Source organism: Lepidochelys kempii, chromosome 9 (genome assembly GCF_965140265.1).
Source record: "Lepidochelys kempii isolate rLepKem1 chromosome 9, rLepKem1.hap2, whole genome shotgun sequence".
Taxonomy (NCBI): Eukaryota; Metazoa; Chordata; order Testudines; family Cheloniidae; genus Lepidochelys; species Lepidochelys kempii.
This window is the reverse complement of record NC_133264.1, coordinates 85,355,677-85,374,643: the sequence shown is the minus strand read 5'-3', so window position 1 is coordinate 85,374,643 and position 18,967 is coordinate 85,355,677. Positions and strand designations below refer to the sequence as shown.

At 44.9% G+C, this 18,967-nt stretch overlaps 1 protein-coding gene across 1 annotated transcript in view; it reads right to left on the bottom strand.

The window, feature by feature from the left end:
* Nucleotides 1-15,205, bottom strand: part of LOC140917759 (synaptotagmin-like protein 2) — a 69,335-nt gene extending 54,130 nt beyond the window's left edge. Inside the window, exon 1 of the mRNA XM_073361243.1 lies at nt 15,085-15,205. The gene's annotated coding sequence lies outside the window, so the exon portion shown is untranslated. The remainder of the gene's footprint in view (nt 1-15,084) is intronic.
* Nucleotides 15,206-18,967: the final 3,762 nt, after the last annotated feature.

Genomic DNA, 18,967 nt, shown 5'->3' with positions numbered 1-18,967 from the left:
TGTGCTAGCCTCTAGGACAGAGATGCTAGTTGCAGCGTTGAACATTTGCAGCTGCGGGAGGAAAAAAAGGGAGATTAAAATTGAAAAAGACACATTGGCCATTTAAAAGGAGGGGCTGATGTTTTCGGGTTAATGTGCAGCACAAACCCAACTAACCTCCCCCTCCCCCAATTCTCTGGGATGATCACTTCACCCCTCCCCCCACCGCATGGCTAACAGCCGGGATGATTTCTTTTCAGCCACACGCAAACAGCCCAGCAGGAACAGCCACCTCTGAATGTCCCCTGAATAAAATTCCCCTCTTTCAACCAGGTGACCATGATTGATATCACTCTCCTGAGGATAACACAGAGAAATAAAGAACAGATGTTGTTTGAATGCCAGCAAACACCGGGACCACACACTGCCATGCTTTCTTATGCAAGGATTCCAGACTACATGCTACTGGCCTGCCATGGTAAAGTGTCCTACCATGGAGGATGCAATAAGGCTGCCCTCCCCAGAAATCTTTTGCAAAAGGCTTTGGGAGTACCTCCAGGAGAGCTTCATGGAGATGTCCCTGGAGGATTTCTGTCCCATCCCAAGACACGTTAACAGGCTTTTCCAGTAGCTGTACTGGCCGTGAATGCATCCCAAATCTTCAGGGCAAAGTAATATTAAACACGCTTGCTTTTAAACCGTGTATTATATTTACAAAGGTACACTCACCAGAGCCGCCTTCTCTGCCCTCAAGGTCCAGGAGCCTGGGTTGGGAGGGTATTGGATCCAGGGTGATAAACAGTTCCTGGCTGGCAGGGAGAACGGTTTCTCCGCTTGCCTGGTGTGCACTATCATCTTCCTCGTCCCCAAAATCCTCATCCTTGTTGTGTGAGACTCCCTCCTTGCAGGAGTCCATGTACAGGGGTGGGGCAGTGGTAGAGGCACCCCCTAGAATTGCATGCAGCTCATCATAGACGTGGCATGTCCGGGGCTCTGACCCCGAGCGGGCGTTTACCTCTTGGGTTTTTTGGTAGGCTTGCCTAAGCTCCTTAAGTTTCACACGGCACTGCTGTGGGTCCCTGTGATAGCCTCTGACCTTCATGGATATTTTTTCAAATATTTTGGCATTTCATCTTTTGGAACTGAGTTCTGATAGCATGGATTCATCTCCCCATACAACGGTCAGATCCACTACCTCCCGTTCGGTCCATGCTGGAGCTCTTTTGCAATTCTGGGACTCCATGGTCATCTCTGCTGATGAGATCTGCACGGTCACCTGTGCTGATCAGCTTGCCACACTGGCCAAACAGGAAATGAAATTCAAAAGTTTGCGGGGCTTTTCCTGTCTACCTGGCCAGTGCATCTGAGTTCAGAGTGCTGTCCAGAGCGGTCACAATGGAGCACTGTGGGATAGCTCCCGGAGGCCAATACCGTTGAATTGCGTCCACACTAACCCAAATTCAACCCAGCGATGTCGATTTCAGAGCTAATCCCCTCATCAGGGAGGAGTACAGAAATCGATTTTAAGAGCCTATTAAGTTGACAAAAATGGCTTCTTTGTGCGGATGGGTGCAGAGTTAAATCGATCTAACGCTGCTAAATTCAACCTAAACTTGTAGTGTAGGCCAGGGCTAAGTGATGAGAAACAGGATGACTGCCCTAGACTAGACTTGAGGAGCTATTTGTAAAAGAAAAATACCCAAGGACGTTGTATGACCTGGGGCCAAAATTTAAAAAAAACAAAGGCAATTTTTGTTAGGTCTCCAGTCATTCCCAAAGCCACAATGTCCCTTTATTAACAAAGTGGCTTTATACGGATTAAACCACACACACAAGTAACAATTACAGCTGCATCCATTAAGTTCACTCCCTAGTTTTTGAACTGTGAAACCGCAGTACCTATATTACAGCAATAGGCAGAAACTGTGCAATTGTACTAGTGTAGATCAGTCTTAAGGTCCTTACACTAGTGCTTACACCACTAGTTCCCACCAAAGCTGCTGCACCATTGGTACTATTCTTTCTGATAGAGATTAATAGTCCTCACTGCGTAAGTATGGCCTACAGTCTTTCTTCCTAGATCAGGGGTGGGCAAACCTTTTGTCCCGGGGGCCACATCGGGGTTGGGAAATGGTATGGTGGGCTGCGTAGGGAAGGCTGTGCCTCCGCAAACAGCCTGGCCCCCCGACTGCCCCCCGCAGAACCCCCTACCCCTCCAACTCCCCTGTTCCTTGTTCCCTGACCGCCCCCTCCCGGGACCCCCCGCCCCAATTGTTGTCCCCCCCCCTCCCCCCGGGACCTCCTCCTCTATCCAACCCCCCGCTCCCCGTCTCCTGACCACCCCCGCCCCGAACCTCTGCCCCATCCAACTGCTCCCTGACAGCCCCCCAGGACCTCCTGCCCCTTATCCAACTCCCCCGATCCCCGCCCCCTTACCACGTCGTTCAGAGCGGCAAGACAGGCTTATCTGAAAGTCTGGGAGGTGGGCAGGTGCAAGTCGTGCTGCCCACATGGCAGCACAACTTTGGAGGAGGGGGGGGTCAGCGGGGGAGGGGCTGTGGGCTAGCCTCCCTGGCTGGGAGCTCAGGGGCAGGACGGTCCCACGGGCCATAGTTTGCTCACCTCTGTCCTAGATGCATAAATATACCTGTAGCCATATTAAAAACACATACTGTCTGCTTGCCCCCAGCTTATAGAGCTATGTAGATTGCTTCATATCAGTGGCCTGTCTTCTTCATTATTTACCACTTCATCTGTGATGATTTTATGGTTTCTTCCAGATCCTTAATAAAAGTGTTAAATAGTGTAGGACCAAAAAAACAACCCCACCAGAACACACCCATTCAATGAGGATTCCCCATTTACAGTTACATAATGAGACCCATCAGTTAGCCAGCTTTTAAGCCATTTAATGTGTCATGTTAATTTTATGTCTTTCTAGTTGTTATTTTTAAAAGCAAAATGTCATGCAGTACCAAGCCAACTGCCCTATAGAAATCTAAATATATTATGTCACTGTTAACTTTATCAACCAAACTTGTAATCTCAAAAAAAATATCAAGTTAGTTTGACAGGATCTATTTTCCATAAAGCCATGTTGAATGGCATTAATTACATTACCCTCCTTTAATTCTTTATTAATAGAGTCCAGTATCCACTTTTCCATTATTGTGCTCGGGATTGATGTCAGACTGACAGGCCTGCTTGGGTCATCCCATTTACCCTTTTTAAATATTGGCATAACATTAGCCGTCTTTGAGTCTTCTGTAACTTCCCTGGTGTTTCAAGACTTACTGAACAAAAAAACCCAAATATTAACAGTCCAGTGAGGTCCTCAGCCAGCTCTTTTAAAGCTCTTGAAAGTTATCTGGACCTGCTGATTTAAAAATGACTATTTTTTGTAACTGCTGTTTAACTGCAAGATACAAGTGGAATGGAAAGCATGTTATGGTCCCCCCTCCCAAATCTGGACCAGAAATATTTATTGTAATAGACAAATACCATTGCTGGGGTTTTTTGATCCTAACATACTTAAACTCCTTCTATTGTCCTTAGACAAGGCCAGAGATTTCTAGGCCTGAAGGTATATTAATACAGATGCAAAGTTCCAAACTGCACATACCAGTTTCTTTTTCAAATAAGACCATTTGGGCGGTAGGGAGAGTTGACAGTGTGTCATGCCTAGAATGTAAAATTTAGAGCTTCCTAAACTGCCAACATGAGCACAATCTAGTAGCTAATGCACAGGTCTGGAAGTCAGAATATCTAGATTCTACTCACAACACTATCACTGACTCGGTATGTCTACACAGCCATTAAACACACATGGCTGGCCCATGTCAACCAACTCAGGCTCTCAGGGCTTAGGCTGTGGGGCTGTGAAATTGCAGGGTAGATGTTTGGGCTCGGGCTGGGGCCCAGGTCAGCTGACAAAGGCCAGCCATAGGTGTTTAACTGCTGTGTAGAGCAACCTTCATTATGTGGCCTACGACATGCCCCTAACTCTGTGCCCCAGTTTCTCCCCCCACTGCTATGAAATAGAAAAATATCCCTACTTCACCAGGATGTTGTAAGGTTTAATTCATCTGTATGTGTAAAGTACTTTTTACTTCTTCAGGTGGAGTGCTTCACAGAGGTGCACAATATTCTTTTTAAAATTAAGATACAGCACCAATAGTGACTAAGCCACCTTAGCTTTGGCAAACAAAGAGTGAGTGTAGGCTAGTGTGTGGAAGTTGAATTCAATGTAATAGTTTTCTGAAAAGTTACTACATTAGAAACAACTCTCCTCTCACTCAGACAGCAATATAGTTGCATGAACTGTAATGGAATTACACCCTTGTGAAAGGACAATCATGCCCAGTGTTTGTAATAATAAAACCAAGTGATTGAGTTCTGTAGAAACAGCTGTAGGAATAGCTGATCGGATAAAGAATAAACTTGCAACAAAGAAGGCTGTGTGGTTTTCCACATCAGTCTCCCGTGAGAATGCCTTCTTTACAGCTGTACCTTTTCTGCATTGGTCAAGGCCTACCTGTGAACATCTTTCACCTTTCAGAGTTGCTTCCGTGAGGGGTTTGATTGGTCAAGTTCCCCAGTCTCAAAATGGAAATCCTGCAGCACAGTAATTTATTTACCTCAACTTCCCATGGATTTTTTTTTAAACCCACCTTCTGTACATGACAGAAGTTGTACGTGACCCAATTAGTCATTCCCATTGAAGGCACAAAGATGGGTAAACAGGGAGGCACCAACGGAGGAATGCAGCTCTGACCAGATCAATGGCTTCTTATTTTCAGAACTACTCATGTTACCTTTTTTACCCATATCTCCTGTATCACTTTACTAGACAAGAGTACGACCTTCGGTGGACTCATAGTTTCAGTATTGCCTGCCATTATATATACATACATACACACACTTTCTAATAACACTTGGTATGATTGAGACTCCCAATAACTTATTAATAAAAAAATTCTCTTACATCTCCATAAACAGCTTATACAGGGTGTTCAGTAACAAATGATGTCACTGAGATTAGACCTGGGTGAGATTTCTCAGGTGAAACTTTTTTTTTGGGGGGGGGGGGGGGAGGAGGGAAAAACATTCAGTGTCAATGAAACATTCTGCAATTCAAATTGCTCAGGTTAAAAAAAAAATTCCTGGGGGGGGAAAAAAAGTCGTCAAAAATTTCTACATTTTACAAATGAATTTTTTTTTTAATAAACAAAAACACAAGATCAAAACAAAACATTCTATTCAATCAAAAATAAATGAAAACATTTCACTGAAGATTTTGAACTGAAAAATTGTTCAGGTAAACCCCAAAACAATCCACAACCCTCCCCACCCCCCACAATTTTCTGGAACTGCCAGTGAACCAAAAAGACTCCAGTTATTTGCACAGCTCTTGCTGAAATGTTCTTCGTAACATGGAAATTGCCATAATGGATCATGCCAATGGTCCATGGTAGTTCAACCTTTGACAGAGACTAGTACAGTAACTCCCCACTTAACATCCTCTAGCTTAACGTTGTTTCAATCTTATGTCCCTGCTCCATTACAGAACATGCTTGTTTAAAGTTGTGCAATGCTCCACTATAATGTCGTTTGGCTGCCTGGTTTGTCCACAGCTGGCAGCCCCCCATGCCTCCCCCCAGCAGCCCCTGCCTGCCAGTGGATCCCATGGATCAGCGTCTTCCCCCTGCTCCCCCCACCTCCTGCCTGCGGCAATCAGCTGGTTTGCAGTGTTCAGGAGGCAGGAGCAAGAACCCCACACAGGCTCCCACTCCCTCCCCTGCCTCCTGAATGCCGCAAACCAGCTGTAACTGGATTTCTAATGCTTCACTAAACTCTACTCATCTCTCTCCTTGAGTGATATTTTGCGGCAGAGAGCTCTGCAGGTTAATTTTGCATTAGACTTATTAAACAGAATTCCTTTTATCAGTGTCAAATGTTGCCTTTTAATTGGCATAGGTGATCCCTGGTTCTTTTATTATGAAAAAGAATATGTAGACCTAATAGGGTTAAATTAAAGAGAACAACCTTATTTTATACACATCAATGCCTTCAAGAAAAAAAAATTACAGGAAAAAGGTGACTCAGAATCCACAAACCAAAACCCATTTTCTGTTAATAAACTGTTAACTGGATGCTTTAGTTTAAATATTTGAGAGTTCTGTTTACTTCATAGGTGGGGAATATTTGCAAAGCTTTTACAGGATGTAGTTCATTGTAACTGTGTAGTGTTAGAACACAAATAAACAAGCACTGCTTACAAGGGATACAGAGTAAACCTCTGCTATTCCCCTTTAATATGCATGGCAGTGTCCCAAATGAAGCTGAGGATGCCAGCATTTTAAAGAACTTGCTATTACTGGAGCCACCCTCTTGTGTCACATGGCTAAGTCTGTTTGGTCTATCAAGTCTTCAGTTTGGAATCCCTTGTAGATGCCAGGGACAGAAGGTGGGTGGGGAGAATGGGGTCGAGATGAAAGTGAAGATGCACTGAAAGTGAAGAAGTTTGGTGGGAAAGTTTGTACAGTGCCCACTGTGTAAGGTAGGTGAGGCAATCTCTTTTGTTGGACCAACTTCAGCTGGTGAGAGAGACAAGCTTTGGAGCCACACAGAGTTCTTCTTCTGCTCCTACACTGCACAAGGACATTTTCTGGACTTTCAGAGAATTTGGATTTACACCTCCAAAATAAAGAGACTTTTCAGAAGACATTCCTCCTGCCACCTTGCAATTACCACTTTTATTAATTGGTAGTATTTCAAAACTCTCCATTCTCATCAGGAGCTCCCCATGAAATCAAGCCCGAGTTCTGTTCTACTTAAACTTCCATTATGGAAACATCTTGTTTTCCCTCACAACACTTAATAATGCCACTCTTCACCAAAGAAGGAAAAAAACCCAACCCCACATCATATCTATGCATTAAATATGTGGTTGCCTGTTTTGTAAGTGCTTCAGAGAAAGTGGAAAATGCCCTTTAAACTGCGTATGCTGTTTATTTGTGAGGCAACTTGAAAAAGGTTGTGTAAAAATAAAATGAAGAGTGCTAGGAAAACATCTGCAGGTGAGATCTTATCAGTACAAAGCCCAGGAATGATTCATTTGAACCACTGCAGAAGGAAGGCATGTATTTAGACAAATCATCTCACATTCCTGTACTTTGGACTTGTCCCCTCCTGTTTGTCCATACTCATCTTTTTTAAACAGTTCGAATCTGCTTTACCATGCCATCTTTAAATAAACAGGATAACGTAAATTACAGACTTGTTCTAATGACGAAACTGCAGGATGGGAGGAGGACGACGACGACGGTTGCTCATTACAACTTTTGACTTTTTCTTGACCCCAACAGACACCTGCACACCCCAGGGCTGCTTCACACCCAGAAGGATTTGCCTTCATTTCCTTTTGCTTATTACACAGTCAGTCTCTTCCCTAACCTCACTTGTTATGAGCTCAAAGGCATAGCAACCTCTTGGCAATCAGAGAACAGGTCAGATCAACCAAGACATTATAACTACACTGTAGTTAAGCCTCTGTCACTGCATGAACTCCCATTGTCATATACCTCATCCCACCAAGCTCTTCAGCAAGTAAGAGTCAGCATTCAGTGAAGAGCATCATAATGGAAGCCCTATTTTCTTCCCAAAAATAGGAATGAAAAAAAAAAAAAACACCTTATTTAGCTACTTCTAATGAAGCAGGAGCTCATACCAGGCTGAACACCCTGGGGGCCAATTCCTCCCATACTTCTCAACTTGTCAAGATCTAAAATGTGGGATGCAATGTAATACAAAGACCCAACACACAAAAAGTTAATCATGCAGCAAATTTAGGATGCCATAGGATTCCTTCCGTGTCAATAACTTTCCGTAATCTCAGTTTCATGATTCTTTATTTGTGATGTAAATGACAAGAATGAAAGAGAGGGGATTCCAATGTAGTACGGTGCATAGGTAACTCGGACTAGAACGAGTGACTTGAAATGAGCTACACTTGAAATGAGGTAGGATTCCTTTACATTGTAGAAGTGTTCAGTTCTGGAGTTAAGTCCAGACCTAGTGCTGTTTTAGATATTGGACAGACATTAAATATTTAAGGCTTCAAAAGAAAAAACAAACGCTTTCACTTTCATTTCTTACCTTGCAAATCCCTGAACTGCATGTACAGTATTCGAGTTAGCTATGGTTACACCCTTTCCTAGCAGACATTCTTCTGTGGGAAAACAAATCCGTACAGGGGAATATTTTTGAACAAATCAGCTCATTTTCTAAGTTTGATGCAACTCTCCAATACAAACACAAACTCAATCACGCATTCATTTACTGGAGCAGGTTTCATTTGATCAGGCTGGATGGGGAGAGCTGGTAGGACACACATTTTTGGCAGTGCTTGTTAACCAAGAACATGGAAAAACAAAACACTTGGGCCCATTCCCTCCCTTCCTCAATGCTCCACTGTTACTTCAAAAGTCCCCAAGTTAGAGTCCATCCAGTGAAGTGTGATCCACAATATCTAAAAGGGCAGTGCAGCTCACACAACAGGAAAGGGTCAGACTGACTTTCAGACTGAAATGCAAAATAAGTGCAACATTCATTACATAGCGAAAGCCAAGTTGTCCCCACATTAAGGCCTTGTTTACACTAGAAAACTAAATTAGCTTAACCAAAGGTGTGATTTTAAACAGGTTCAGGTAAACTGGTGCAAACTCCTGTGAGATGCTCATTTCAGTTTTGCTTAAGACGTTTAAGTTTCTGATTTAAACCAAGCTGAAATTCAAACAAGGATTGCAACCAGTTGAAATCAGTTTAGTAACTAATTTAGGTTGAACAACTGGTATGACTTTTCTGTCTAGCCAAGATGTTCTTTACATCTGTGTAACCCAACAGACATGCATTAATGTTCCAGAGAGATGGGGAACAGGACATTTCAGATCACAACTGGTTCACTTGCGTCATTGAATAAACTTTCTTTATTTTTGAGTGTTCACATGGAAAGCTGTTGTCCTCTAAAACCTTTTATTTGAATGGCAGTGGCCAAAATTCTGCTGTCAGTTCCCCCCATTGCAATCCCATTGACCTAATTTACTACTGCAGTGCAAAACTGCACCATATATTGGACTGGGGCCTACTGTCCCCTTCCACAGAGAAGCCTACAATAGAGACAAATCCCGTTGCAAACTTTGAGATGAGCCTGGCCAGTTTCCTCTGAATTGGCTCTCTGCAGCAGGGGAGAGCTGAAGGAGATCTTGTAGTGCAGGCTAGTTACAGAGGCCTATACACACTGCTTCTCAAGTTCTTCTCCATGGGTGTGCATGTCTGTCAGGAACCATGCTTGTGTGTGTTCTCCACAAACAGCTGTCCCAAATCTGCCCTCAGGGAAGTTTCAATTTGTAGAGAGAGAAACTGCATCAGATAATGGTGATGAGGTCAAGACTGCCATTCTCTTCTATCCTCCCCATCACCTACAGAGTAGCCAGGAAGGGGCTACCAAGGGGGAAGCATGCAACAGCAGAACTATTCCCTCATTCTGTATTTGGGGACCTAGTTCCATTGGCTTGGATTACTCTTCCCACATGGTAACAAGAGGCGGCCTGGAGTCCTGCCCATATTTACACACCTGCCACCCCAGTGACAGTTGGCCCAGGGTTCCAAGGTATAGTAAGTGCAAAGGGTTGCACAATTATAAGGGCAAATTGGGGCATATACTGGATGATGCACATTATTGTGCATTGTAGCATTAAATTAACGCAATAGGGTTGCACAGGGGGAACTGAGGGTGTAATTGCTCAATGTCAACAGCTTGCAATGAAGTGAGCTTATTCAAGTACACAGATGGCATATTTGTCAGTGTAACAGGATAGCCATTGAAAGTGAATATCAGTAAATTGTTGTCCTGATCTATAATGTCGTCTCTGCCCCCCCCCAAAGATTAATTGTTCCATTAGATTTAAGCTATAGAACATTGATTCCCAAACTGGGGGGCATGAAAAAATTCCCAGGGGGGTGCGAGCCTGCCTGGCCCTTGAGCTCCCGGCAGCTAGCCCCCAGCCCCTTCCCTCCTGTCCACCTTCCCCCGCAGCTACACCACTGCATGGGCAGTGCAGCTTGCACCCACCCACCTCCCAGGCTTTCCAATAAGCCAGTCCTGCTGCTCTGAGCAGCCTGGTAAGGGGGCAGGGAGCGGGGCGAGGTGGGATTGGATAAGGGGCAGGAGGTCCCAGGAGGGCAGTCAGGGGACAGGGAGCAGCTGGATGGGGCGGAAGTTTGGGAAGGGGGCAGTCAGGAGACGGGGGGCTGGATAGGCATGGGAGTCCCAGGCAGGCATGGGAGTCTCAGGGGGTAGGGGGGTAGATAGGGGTCAGGGCAGTCAGGAGATGGGAGGGGAGTCCCCGGGGGGTGGGGGTTCTGGGAGGGAGCAGGCAGGGGACAAGGAGCAGGGGGGATTGGATAGGGTGTGGGATCCCAAGGGGGCAGTTAGGGGTGAGGGGTCCTGGGAGGGGGTGGTCAAGGGACAAGGATCGGGGGGGGGTGTTGGATGATGGTAAAGGAGAGGTGGGGGGCATGAGGGTTTCTCAAAAATTAAGAAGGGGGCGTGATGTTGAAAAGTTTGGGAACCACTGCTATAAAAGGTTATTTGATGTTGATTCCACAATCAACAAGATCAGTTCTTACAGCTCTGTACAGATCTGCAGTTTACTGACAACGGCGGAAAGGGCTTTTATTCACTTTGACCTTACTACCACATTACTTAGATAATTTGTTACTGTTCCATTCTTCCCATAACCTTTTCAATTGTAGATAACAGTATTGATTTAAAATGCGATGAAAGCATGCTTGCCCTACAATGAACACATTGTCCTTGCTGTGCCGTATTGTGTGTCTTCTAAGGGCTGCCTACTTGCAAACTATTGGGGGGTGGGACCTTTTGACTCAGTGTTGCAGGCTCATTAAATGGACAGGGTCAATTAGTTTGGGGCAGTGGTTCTAATTTTTTTATTTGTGTACCCCCTAAAAGATTTCAAATGGAGGTGCAGAGCCCTTTGGACCATCTGTGGACTCCAGGGGTCTGCGGACTTCAGATTGAAAACCACTGACTTAGGGTGTAAAAACAACAAAAACACACCACAACCAACAAACAAACAAAAAAACCCATAGATTTACACTTCAACTACAGAGCCATATGGGCCCCATGTAGGGGACCGGAAACTCAGGGAGGGCCCCCTTTGTGGAGTTCTTCCATGAGGGAGGGAAGGAAGCAGGAGAGTCAATCCTCAAAACCAGCAAATCTCCCCCCCAAGATCCATGAGGAACATGTGGAAGACAGGGCCATCTTCATGGAGGATCTGTGACTGTCCAGGCTCCTGTCGACAACAGCTCCTTCAGAACAATCCCTCTTCCCCTGAGAACGGGGGGTTATCCCATTCCCCCCTCCATGTGTATATGAGCAAGTTAAATGCTGAATGAGTAACTATGAACTTACTCACAAAAAGTTTGGTGTCCTGCTACATCTAGGCCACCCTGACTGTGTCCTGTCCCCTCTCTTCTCTCTCACCCCAAAATGATCATTTGTGGGGGTTGGGAAGTGAAGAACAATGCCATACGTAGCCTGTCCCTTGAGTGCCCTGACAGAAGCAGAGGGTACAACGTAGCTTTTGTGATCTGGCTGGGGAGGTGAGCTTGATTCTAAATAGGATATTCACTGCTAAGGAAAAAATACATTATTATTAATAAAATTAATGGGAATAGCCAAAAATAGACATTACTCATACAGAACCATTGTTTACATAGAGTGATCAGCTGCAGAGGGAACAGAAATTGCCAGCACAGAGTAGGGCTTATTATTACTCACAACAATGGAGCATGAACAAGGAAGTAAATAAAACAGGCCCAGAGGAATTAAGGATCACAGGATAGAGGGAAGGCCTAGGAAGACAAAAGGAGCAGGAGAAATCCAGTGGGGGGCGTGGGGGGGGGGGAAGAGTTCTTCTATTCCAGGTTCTAAGAAATTTCTGAAACAATACAAAGCAGAAAAACAAGAAGACAGTGTATTAGACAGCATCCCTTAGAAATAGCTATTGATGTAGCTATCAGGGAGATCCACCTACATGATAAAAATCTCTGTATTTTAGGAGAAACCCCCTGGAATGTTTTTCCTACTATTCCAAACGCATCTTGGGACTTTCTTTTTTTGGTTGCTGTTGATTCCCCCCCCCCCCGGCAACCATGCTTGCCTCAATCTTATTCTTGATACTGGCCATAAACCATTCTTTAGAATGGATTGCCAAAGGCCTTGACAACAACTCAAAGTAAGTTTTATTTAGGAGGTATGATTTAATGGAATGAAAATTTGTACGTCCGTAGTGCTGACCATGTTCATGAGAAGTCAAAAAACCAAAAGACATGACATCATTGTTCTTGTACAGTGACAAGGCATTTGGAATTTGTAACAATATGAAATCATATAGGGCCTGATCTAAGTCTCAGTGAAGTTAATGGAAAGACTCTCATTGACTTAAGTGGTAGTGAGAGCAGACCTATACTGTACTTTTATTGTAAGATACAGTTCCTTATCCCACATACATCATATATATGTATACTATAGTAGACTGTCAAAGTCTGCAATGATACAGTCTCTCTATAGAATAGTGACAGTATTTCTATAATCACTTAACAATGCTTCGAAGTTAGGATCTTGACAAATGTCACACAGGAAGACAGCAATAGACCAGGGAATAGAACTCTGGAGTGCTGATTCCCTGTCTTTATCCACGGAATCATACTGCCTCAGGATACATCAGGATTTGCAAGCCAACATTTTTTGCAACCAGTGAAACAAATACAGGGCCCTTTGCTGTATGCAAAAACAAGAGGGTCATACCAACTACCACACACACACACACACACTCGGTTAAACTTCTAACATTAAGGCAAATTCTCATAATCAACTTCTAACACTAAAGTTTAAAGCCACCTTTGCAACACCCAGATTTTAGGCTGCTAACAGGGCTAAAAAGGCTTCTGGCATAAATTAAAACAGTTGTGGGGTGCTCTAATTTATGTCAGCCTCCCCATGGCTGCCTATGGGCTGCACAGAAGCCCCGTGTCCCTGGGGTGATAAGCACAAGCCACACACACCCTCCCACCCCTAGCATAACCCCTGCACTGGAGCCTGTGAGGGGACACATAGAACATTTACAGGTTTCAGAGTAACAGCCATGTTAGTCTGTATTCGCAAAAAGAAAAGGAGGACTTGTGGCACCTTAGAGACTAACCAATTTATTAGAGCATAAGCTTTCGAAAGCTTATGCTCTAATAAATTGGTTAGTCTCTAAGGTGCCACAAGTACTCCTTTTCATAGAACATTTACAGTAGCCGTATTCTGCTGAGCCCAGGGCATACTGTGGTCCTGGAATGGCACACAGGGGCCAGAATCAGTCCCATTATTCTTCCTTGTTGTTAAATCAGATATTCTTGCCAGGCCACCTTGATCTGATTTTCTTGCTAACCCTGACTGCCATTCATTTTATTCCACCCATGCACATTTTCCTGAACCATCTTCAAGATATTTTCTCTTATATCAGGGAGCACATGTTTCTGCATTCTGGACTGAGGAACGACATACCTGCTGACAAAGTTACTTTGCTATTATCTCTGATCTCCAGAAAGCAGGATTTGTTAATCCACATTGTGACAACTATTAAAATCAACATGATTTTGTAGATGCACAAGCATCACATTTGCAGTTGAGATAGGATTAAGTGGCAATAAAACAGTAGCGGGTGTTTGTGGAAATAGCAGACAATCTCAATGGCAACCTGTTTCCTGGTGACCAATAGACTCTTCGTACTTTGTTTAAAAGTGGATTGGTTTGTCATTCCCCCCCACACACCCTTCCCTTTTCCCAAAAGCAACATGAATTTCAAAGTTTGGATTGTTAACTTGCAGAGAGCAGAATGTCTCCAATTTTCTGCAGATAACTCACAGATCGGCTGAGCTCTCCCTTTTCTCTTCTGGCCATATCTGCTGGATGGTAACTTGTAATACTTTTTAAAAGGACAACCTTCAACTTTTCAAATAAATATGCTCCATTCAGTGCATATTAATTATAGTGAAAGATGAGTGAGGCTGAACAGAAAAATGGATTTCAGTTTCAACCTTTCTTCCCCACAAAGTTTGGGGCTGATCATAAACTAGATTTACTTCAACTCAGAGATAAGCAAGGCAGCTGCAAAGCTGGGATCAGCGGTCTGATTCCAAAGACCTCCACTCCCAAAGTTTAGGGGGCATTTGGATCTGGACCTGTCCATGGTATACTTGTTTTCAAAGGAAAAAAAGTTTACATAAACTTCATTAATCTAGCCAATTAGAAAAAAAAAAGTTATAAGCTAGGTTCGGGCAGTGTCCTTGAATCCCCATTTCCATTTCTGTAGTTTTACAAACACATTTTCCTGCTTTTAAAGATATTTTTCCTCTCCCCTGTTGCAGTGGGAACTACTCACATAAACAAACATAGGGCGCGGGGAAGCGGGGACAGTAAATTAAGGCCCTGATCCTGAGATCGGGGTTGCTGGCATGCACCTAATTACAGGATCAGGGCCTAAGGGGAGAAAACAGACGTGGACTACACAGAAAGGGCCTGATCATGTCCTTCCTTGAACCTCAGGGAGCCGTTTACACCTGTGCGAAGTGGGCACGAAACTCCAGTGTTCTGATCCGGTACCATTTTACACCCGGTTTGCACAGGCGTAAACAGCACAAGCCGGTGCGCGCCGACGGCGAGTCACCCCAGTAGGTGCTGGCCGGTGCACCAGGTACACGAACGGGACACAAAGTAAGGATCCGAGTGTGTGTGGTGGGGGGTGATTTCGGACAAATGGGGTCAGGCTGATGGCGCTTCTCCCGGGGCAGCCAGCGAGCCTGGCGCGGCTCGGATGCATCCTCGACCCCACTTGCCAGTGCCGGGGTCGCAAGCAGCTGCCCAGCCGCTCCAGAGCCGGTGCAGGGCACTCGCCGGGGCGCAGGCTCCCTGGGAAGCCGGGCACCTGGCAGCGGCTCCGCCCGAGCGCGGGCGGGCGCGGAGTCTCTTACCTGGCGGGCGGCGCGGGGCAGAGGCGGCTGGGCGCGCGCGCGCGGCTCTCCCCCGGGGAGCTCATCGCACCGGCAGCAGCGGGACAGCAGCTGAGCCCCGTGCCCGGGCAGCCGGCAAACCCGGACTGGATCTCGCACGCGCCCTGCCCCGTACTAGTGCTGTGCCTAGGCTCCCGCCCCTTATAAAACCCGGACTGGATCCCAGCCCAGTGACCAGAACAGCTGCTGGGCCCAGGCCCCAGCAGCCTGAAAACCTGGCCTGGATCCTTACATAGTGACCCACCCGAGTTCCCCCAGGGCTCACACACAGCGCACCTATTCGACCCACAGGGCACCCTGCCCAAGGACTGGCAGCCTTCATGCCAGCCGAACCAGCCTCCAACAGGGAACTGAAAAACCTGGAGGTCCCTCTGCCTGGCTACCGTAACGGACCCCTGATGCAGGGTGTCACACCGGTGTTGTGATACCCCAGCCCCCATGTGCCTAGGAAAGTGCTGGGTCCACCATGAGCTTGGAGGCAAGTGTTGTAAGTACTCCATGCTCTACAGGCCCTGCCTGCGGAAGCGGGGGGTCCCCATAAACTGTCACCGAGTCTGAGGACTAACAAAGGGTTCATTAACTGGGGCTGCCATAAGCTAACGATGCTTATGCCCTTGGCACAATTAACAGTCACAAGCAAAAGAAGGACCAATGGTGCCTAGCCAGCCCCTAGGGACAGCCCAGTCGAGGGGTGTGAAGATGGGGCTCCTCTGGCCTTGTGGCAGTGATACACCCTCCCAGGATCAATCACGCACTAGCTTGCAGATCCTTGGCCAGGGCTCCATTCTTCTGTCCATCTTCTTTAGACTCATCCACACAAACCCCCTCTTTAGCAGGCTGCTCCCAAACATCGGCCTGACATGGCTGCCGCTGATTCCCTGTCAGCCTTTCAGGCCAGGTCCCCCAGCTGCCCATATTCTCTTCCCAGCCAGCTGCTAGGCTGCTACTCCTGCCCATCTCCAAAACCTTGGTCCCCTCTGACCATATGTTGTACTTCCCTTTCATGAACAGGAGGGACCATGGAGTCCTCTCCCAGCTGGGTGTGAATCTGCGAGCCAACAGTACCCAGCAGTGAGCCCGTGGGTTCAGGATTTTTCTGTCATCAAACACATTTATGCATTATTATTATTATTATTATTTTAAACCAGGAGACTAATATTAAGTGAACATGGACAAGTGTGAGGCATAAGAGCTGTCTTCCTTATGGTCCTGCCAGTGTCTCTGTTCCCTTTTAGGCAACATCATTTTCAGAGGAGTAGTTCATGCATTGTTTCACGTGGGAGGCATCATTCTTAAAGGCGCTGAGGTTTTGGAGGCAACATTGAGAACCTGGGAACTCCAAAGCAGCCTGATGCTGAGGCTAACGGCCTGATATTAGGCATGTATGATGCCAAGTCTTCTCCTTCTACTCATACTCATTGTTCCAAGGTACCTCTAAAACAAACAGGAGATACAGCTCATTGCTGTCCAGTGGGCTTAGTGAAATGGTGTTTGGAGCCCAATCCTCAGTGAGACGGTCCAAAATCCACTGCCTCAGCAACTGGCATTCTTGCTGGCAGACTCAGAAGAGAGGCCAAGGGGTGAATGGACTTGGAGACTGGACTAGCTCTGCCAGTGTCCAGCTACATGCTGTGTGAGGAAGAATTATTTCTAACCATACCCCCTTTTAATATTAGTTAAAATACAGTTATTCATTTAGACTGAGATTTTCAAAGCCTCCTAATGGATCCACATCTTCTCGGCAGCTTTGAAAATCTCAGCATGATGTTTTAGTGAGAAATACTGGCTATTGGTCCAGTTCAATAGCCGTTACTCATATAAGTAGATCGACTGATTCACTCGTCAGAGCAAGGGCTGCAAAAAGAGACCCTATGTGCAGAAAGGCCTTGTTCTGATACCACTTACTAACATTCAGCTGTGAGTTTTCATAAATATGGAGACCCAGAATTCACATATTGCTGCATTTTTCAGAGTAATTATTACAAAATCAACATGAAAAACCTCCCTTCTCCTGATGCTCTGTTGTAGCTGCACCGTCTTTTTGTTCCTAAATTAAGGCCAGTTGCCAGTTCCACATCATAACTGGCCTGTTGATGACTATAATTTATGCAAGTCATCTAGGAAGTTTCTGCTTCCTACTCAGGGTAAGGTTCTGCATGGTGCTGAGCACTTCCTGGGAATGATGACTCCACAGATCCTAATGAGGTCAACGGGAGAGAAGGATGCCCTTAAACCCTTTCAGATTTAGACTGTATTTATCATTTTTCTTTATTATGTCATTTTTAAAGAAAAAAATATACCTGAACAGGTGAATGTTGCAGTTATTTCCATTGCCAATAGAATCAAAACTGACTCAGAAATTTAACATATAACATGAAAACAGGTACTGATTAATAAGTAAGTATTTCTATATTAGTCAGAAAGCTCTAAGTAAGAAGAGCATATGGCATTAAGAATATCTAAGCAATTAGATCTAACATAACAACTCTTTGCAGAGCAGCCAATTCACTCATGCCTTCCACCCACATTTCTGTTCAAGGTGGTATAGTGAGTTACTCTGCAAGAAAATGTGACCATCTTCCCTCACATGGTTTCCTGAAGGAAAATAAGGTGAGATAATAGGAATCAAACATTCTAGGGATATGCTAGTTAACAGCTTATTCAGACCAGTAAACATGGACTTGTTCTCTCAATGCAGGATAGAAGTCATTGGGAGTTATTTATATCCCATGGCGGCAGGAAAGGAGAATTAGCCCCAAGAAATTTGGAGTATGGCTGTAAAAATGCACTGTATTAACTAGAAACCAGATCCAAAACCAAAACTCCTGACTTACATTGGACATCCAAATTCCAATCCGGACCCTAATTTCTTCTTTTTATGGTTTGGTGAATCAAAACTCTCTCCCATTTGGGAGTTTGAAATCCAGATCCTAATCCGAACCAACTCACAGTGTGGAGAGATCAGGTTCAGTCTTCAGATTTGTCCCTTGAAGTAGCAGGTTCAGCTATGGCTCAAAGGTTCTGATCCCTGGTCTTAGTTCAGTTCCATCTCTATTATAAAGATTTTTATGCATATTTTTGCATAATCTTTGTTAGCATATCTTCAGCAGTTATGTGATTGGTGTCCGTTGTAGCGGGTACTGCAAGGTGAGCCCTTAATTCCAAAGATTTTTTTTATGTTCGGACAGATATGTTTTCAGCTCCTGCGGTTTAATTTAATTTCTAAATATCTGCTCCTTATCTCTCTAACAGCATCTAGATGGAATTCCATTTCAGACTTCAACTCGGCATAAATTGTGGCTGCAGGTCTTGGGTAATTTGGAAAACAAACAGAATTTAAAAATTCCAGAGGAAGTGGTGCATTGGCTAGGTCAAGTATGCTGTAGTCTAGTCTGCCCTGTCCTGGCACACTGCCTCTCCTATGTTGATATATTGAATTAAAGACATACAATTAACTAGAGAGAGATACAACTTGTCGATAGAATAGTCATTTCCTCTCAGACTGTGGGCAATCTGATCCAGAACACTTCAAGTGCATCTAAAAGCCACATTAGAATAAAAGAATAGTTCAGCTATGGGAAGATTTGGTATCCATGCTAGAAAAGGGCTACTCGTCTACATGGACATGTTAAGAAAGGGGTTCCCAGAGTTTTACATAGCATGGACCACATTTTAATACACAGATGGTCTCATGGATATGTCTCCTCCAATTCATGATCACATAACATTGATGTAGCAGCCACAGCAATTGCTCACATGCAAAGTAACATCAGGGAAGTATTTAATGCATTTTAGTTGTATTTTAATACAATTTAGCAATCGGAAACATCAGTATGTTAGTCAG